Raw genomic sequence first — 6,714 nt, forward strand, 5'->3', positions numbered from 1 at the left:
TTTTTTTTTTTTTTTTTTTTTTTTTTTTTTTTTTTGTCAAACAGATGTTATCATTCCATTAAAACAGAAAGTAACAAACAAAGCAGAGAGTGTTTTTAAAATACAACATAAAGGGATCTTGCCCAAAGCATAAAACAATAAAAGAGACACAAGTAGATAGGGGCAATCGATGGTAGGAGCTTGAGAGCTATAAACCGCATGCTGGGAAGCAAACTGGAACTTGTGAGGTCAAGGCAAATCGATGCAAACTCCATGAGCAGGTCAGTGGAGGAGTAGGTGGCCATTTTCTTGGGTCGAAGACTGTGGCGATGGAAAGATCAAAGCTGGGTGTCTCACTGGAGTGAGGGGGGCTACTTTAGGTATAGCTTTGACAAACAGTCGAGCAAAGATAGAGCTCTGACAAACAGTCGAGCAAAGATAGAGCTCTGGAGGCTGATCACTACAAAAGTAGTTTCGGTTCCAAGGTTAAGTGAGGAGAGCTTAAAGATGTTGTGGTAACCACTACTACTTTGAGTAGAGGTTATAATGCTACTAGTCTTCAAGTTTACATGAGAGAGCTTCATAAAGTAGATAAATTACGGTTGTGAGAGCTTTGCAATCAGGCGAGGTGAAGATAGGAGGCTGGTGAAGCATCGGTAATCCCAACTCTGTATAAGTGGGATCATAACGCCAAGCTTCACCAAGCTTTCTCCATCAAAGAAATCATCCCTAGGATATCCGACAAACACGGTTTTCAAAGGACTCTTATACCATTCTAGTAACATTGGTGACTTAAGGATCAAAAGCAGTCTTCGAACTAGTGATACCACTAAGTAAACCAAACGTTGACTAGGGTGGGAGAGAGTGGGGTTTAGGCCAAACCTGGATTCACACTGAACTCGACACAAGAGGTTCTCAAGCAAATTAGAAGAAACCAATATTCTGCTATCGAGGATACCTCGTCTTGACCAAGCAGAAGACACCAGTACTAACCAATTTGAACTTGATATAAAGCAGATATGATCGGGTCTGAGTAGCTTCGAGTGTAGGGATGAATCATATTCTAGATAAAGTAGACTATCTACCAGGGTTCTATGATAATACTGGGGAGGAAACCTGGGCCAAAGGGGTAACAAGGTTGAGACAGAGCAAGTCGAGGTTATGGGATTCTTCGTCAAGATCTTCAATGGCTCCAGCGTCAACACAGAGCTCCCGTCCAGCTGCAAACAAGCAAAATACTTGGAGAGAGGATATAAATCCGAGGAGCGGAGAGATGTTGAGGTTTATTGTGGAAAGGACCAGATCGAGAGATAGACGCATTGTTACCAGGGCATTCGGGGGGTTGAAGGTTGAACTCAAGCGGCTGGAGACTCATGAGAGAACCCTCGCCAAAAGAGGGAGACATAAGCGGAGGAGAGAGGGTTAGGAGATGAAGCTGATGCATTACTGGAGGTGAGATCTGGGCTCTCAGGAAGACTCCGGTGAAACTAAAAAAGTATATGAACGAGATTTGCAAACAGAGGAGAGAACAGAGATGGCAAAACCAGAGCCCAGTGACACCGATCGGCCTCGGTGGTTTTGGGAGAGTAAGCCTCGGTGGTTTTGCCAGAGAGAGTTCGGCTAGGGAGAACTTGAGTTCCTTTTGATGGCATTGTAAAATTCTCCTTTATAAACTCTAAACTGACAAATAACCTTGTTTAATTATAAAATCTGAATTCAAACTATTTATTATAAATCCAAACTGGTATATAACATCATTTAATTTTAAAATATAAATCACAATATTCTTTTAAGAACTCAAACAAACATATAACATTATTTAATTGTAAATCTAATTCTTATACATCATCTTTTACAAACCTAAATCGATATATACTCTTGTAAAAACGAAATCCAATAATATATTGTTAATTTTTATATAAATAATATTAAATTAAATTTATTTGTTTCTGTTATGTGACAGATTTTTGTTATTAAAAATATAGAGTGAAGGGTGAACCCACCAATTTTTCATAACTAAATTCTAAATACTTCACACTTTCTATTTTGTGTACAATGAATTAATGTAATTATATAATTAACGTTTAAAGCAATAATTTTTTATTTTTCTCGTATAAAATAATTTTTTTAATTACACTTCTTAGTTATTATTTTTTGTCTTTCTTAATTATAAGGTAACAAAAATGGTAAGGCAATAATTTATGTGAGTAATTTCATACTATTATATTTTTTATTATAATTATCATGGTCTCATTTTTGGAAAATAAGAACATTGACATGTGATTTTTCTCTCTCTCTCAAAGCGACGCCTCTTCTTCTTCAGAAACCGTTTTTCCCGATCTCCATATTTTCCGGCCGGCGATGGATTCTCCGACGTCGGTCGGTCCCTCCTTTCTTTTCAGTTTCTCAATTTATCTTTCTGTACAGTTTTTAGATAATTATTTCCGCAAATCCAGTTTCCAAATCCCCATCCTTTGCTCATTTGGAAAGATGGTGTGGTCAGATCTGAGGCTGATAACATCATTCTCGACTTGTGTGGCGTTTAATCACACCCAAAGTACAACAGGAGTCCTGTTTTTTAGGCGGAAAAGGGTTGTGTTGGTTCGTCTCTGTCGTGGTTGGAGTTCTACCTAAACACGCGTTTTCATTCTCTTCTTGTTGAAGAGTGTATCTCTCACTTTACTCAAGCCTCATCCAATGAGTAATTGTGTCAGTTTATTCCCATCTCTGATTGATGGTTGTCATTCCATCTCCCATGTATGTTTGTTTCAATCTTATCTGTCTCTTTACTACATGAGAAACATAGCCAAGATTAGGATTTGGGATCCGGGAAGGAATGTTAGTCATGCCATTGTTTGGGTGATGGATTTAGGACTGCATCGATTTGGCTATTGTTGTATTTGCGTAGCAAATTTGAATGAGGGCTTGGTCACATTTAGACGACAATATACTATCGGTAATGGTCCGATCTGGATTTTGAAGAATGACTTAACAAAGCTTAGATGGAACTTTATTGCCATGATAGGGTCACACGAAATTTGTGTTTTGTTTGATGATGTTTATGTCACGGTGTTGATCGACTCTGTACAAGAGATGGAGACGACTTGGTTTACTCTCGGGGCAATGATTTTATATTTGCAGAGTCAAAAACTTATGACTATGACTATTCACATTCGCTTATTGGGTGTTCTTGATGATGGTGTTGAGCGAAGTGAGAGATCAAACAAAGTATTGTGGCCTCTAGTGAATTTTAGAGTTTTGTTGAAGTTTATCAAGAAGATCTCTTCAAAGGATGGTATGGTGGAGATTATTTCTGTATTGAAACTACTTGTGAAGAATATTACAAAGTCGAGATATCTCAAAATGACTTTGGTACGTAAACATTGGTACCATTATGTCTATATTCCAGAATTATGTTTGGACATATTGGGTTTAGAGTTATGGTTCGCAAAACGAAAGTTCAGCCACAAGATGCTGCAAGCAAATCATAATAGAGAAAAATCAAATATGAAGTTGGACAATAACCGATCTTATGAACGGTTAGCGAGTAAGACTACTCTTCGGAAAGCATTGTCAATCTCCTTTCTGCTGTATTTTTTTTTGTGTATGATGCATACATTTGCGTATGTAATAGTTGTGTTACAGTAATTCTGTATAACAATTTTGTAATTACGTTGTTTTTAATTTAAAGAAAGTTTGATTTGCGGAAAAAAAATTATAATTATCATAAATCCTGATGAGTACGTAAGTCTATAGTAGTTTCTACACGTGCCGAACGCGTGAGATCCATGATCGGGGAAAAATACAACATAAGCCACGATTTTGGTGGAACTCATTCCTCAAAACTTCACTGTTTCCATTTTACTATTATAGTGATTCGGAAAGAAATAAATAGCTTCTTTTCTTTTTTGATCCATCCATGGCTTTGCTAGAAAAAAAACATTATTGTCTCGTCGCTTTTATTTTCCTTTTTTTTTTCTAAAACAATATGCAAAACAAAAGAAATATCAAAGTCATCGTTGAAAATAACAAATCCGATAATGTTATAACACTGTACGGACAATAAGTGATTTTATTAATAATTGTTTTTTAGATGTGCGATAAATAGGTAGATGGACCACATGAAAATAAAAATAAAGAGAGACTCTATTATATATATATATATATATATATATATATATATATCTGTCTGTGGACAGATTCATGCGTGTCTCTGTGTATATTTGATGTCTTATAGTCATTGTTATATGTACAATCTACGTATCAATCTCTCTTTCTCTGTCTCTCTTTATATTATATGTGTCATTTCATACTGACGAATACGTATTGGTATATGTCACCAAGAAGAACTAATACATTAAAAGTGTATTTTAAAAAAGTTCTAAAAATGAAATCTTTGAACCCTCGATATGTCATTTTATATTGGAGATTAGTTTGATAAAAATGGAATGGACATATTTCTATCGAAAAAAATAAAGAATATAATGAATTTTAAAATGAAAACGTATATACATCATTTAAAGTTAATCTTTAAATTTTTCGGTGATAAGGTTTAGGGTTTAAAGTTTAAAATTGGTAATTATAGTCTATAGAGTTTATAAGTTTTTAGTTTAGGATTTAGATGATTGTTTTTTTTTGTAAATTATAAATCAAATATATTGATTATTACTTTCATATTTTACAATATGAGAGCACTTGATAATAATATATATACTTCTAGCTATTGACAAAAAAAAAAGGTTATAGGTTAAGAAATTATAAACCTAACTTATGAGTTGTTCACTTGTTTTACACTTGAGACCAACTTAATGACATAATTGGTAGTTCGGTACAACATGTATATTCTCTTTCCAAATTTTTGTTCATGTTCAGTTTCATGATCCAGTACGTAAAATCAAAATCACGGTATATAACTATATATCCTCTAACATTAAATTAACTACATTCAAGTTAAATACTTAATTATTAGATGTGATAGAAATATCAAGAGATGGGTCATGGGTGAATAGAAGATGAATTGGAAGTTGAACTGTTGAAGCATCGTAATAAAGTTATGGGGGAACGGATCGAACAAAGGAAGTGGGTAGGACTTAGGAGTGGCATATACTAGGCATGGCCATTTAATAGAAAAAAAAACTATATTTAAAACCGTGTAGCCGTAGTATTATTTTTAATGACGAAACTGATTTTGTAGGCTGAAATTATATACGAGAAAACCTCAAAATATACTTCAAGTAAATTTTCTATTTTTTCCATTTTTTATTACTTGTTGTTCTACAACTTTTCTTACAAATTTTAAAAAATGGATAAATATTTTATTATATTCTTTTTTATTAGATTTTTTATTTATTTAATAAAGGATAAATAAGATAATTTTCTACTAAAAATGATATTGAAAAATGAAAATGACAGCTAAAATAATAATAAAAAAAATCTAGAACGACAACTATTTTTAAACGGTAGGAGTATAACATTAAAATACATAAACTATTTTGGTTCCTCAAAAAAAAATATCTCAACTAATAATAATTTTCTGTTTAATACCCAAGATCACATTTTTTGTTATTTTACACATACATGTTACTATAACATTTTGAAAACCTAATAATGTCCATAAATATGTTTGTCATTTTCTATCCATCTTTTGGCTTGAAATTTTGCATAGAAAAACTCTAGAAATTATAGTCATAGACTTTATTTTTTTTACAAATTATAATCATAGATTTGTGAATACTAAAAAATATAAGATTACACCAAATGTCGATAGCTCAACTGGTAAAAACTCTCTGATAAAGTAAAAAGGTTGTCAGTTCGAAAAACAACGTTTGGCAGATAACCTTATAAATGCTCTGTCTATGGTGTAACAGAATGTACGGGCCTAAATGTGGAACCTCTTATTAATTCAAAAAATAAAAAATATGAGATTATATAAACCTCTGATCATAGACCAAAAGTTCTTAAATTCACTTGTCAATCGCCGAGCTAATGGCACCACCAACTAGATTTATGAGCTCACTTTCCTTCTAATATATATTTTTCAGATTTATTTAACTTATCCTTTTAAAAAAATAGTGATAACTGATAACTAATAAGTTGATTAACTAAAAGTTTAGACAAGAACAAGACAATAGTACTAGGGCCGTGCCCAAGCTCATCCTTCGTATTTGCGGAAATGTGCCCACATGATAATAAATGTGATAAATGAATTATATAATTTCAATATTATATATTATTTATTAGGTTCTTTCACATCGTGGATGAATCGCTCATCACATCTATCAACCAATTTTTATTGTCCTTTTCATTATTGAATGTTTTTATTTTGTCCCCAAGTGATTCTGCAAAACTTGAATAAATTTATTCACGAGACACTTTCACGCCCATTAAACATATATTGTATACATGTCTAGGTACCATTGATATTGTCCTTTTCACTATTACAATTATTTTGGATTTTACAAAATTTGCATTAAACTCATATGAAAAAAGACAGATAGTGATGGAACCAAATCTGAGATTGTTGAAATAATCAAATTGGTCCCCATCACTACCCACTCCTGCACAACCTTGTTAGGTCATTGATCCTAAAGCACAGAAAAAGGAAATAATTGAATATAAAAAAACAATGAAAAGAAATTTCAAGAAATAGAGAAGTTATGGGAACAGTGAACCCCACTATATAATGTGTCTGAGACTTGCTAGCATAGTCTTAAATTCCCTAAAGCACTGGCAAAA

Source organism: Camelina sativa, chromosome 11 (assembly GCF_000633955.1).
Source record: "Camelina sativa cultivar DH55 chromosome 11, Cs, whole genome shotgun sequence".
NCBI classification, from domain to species: domain Eukaryota; kingdom Viridiplantae; phylum Streptophyta; class Magnoliopsida; order Brassicales; family Brassicaceae; genus Camelina; species Camelina sativa.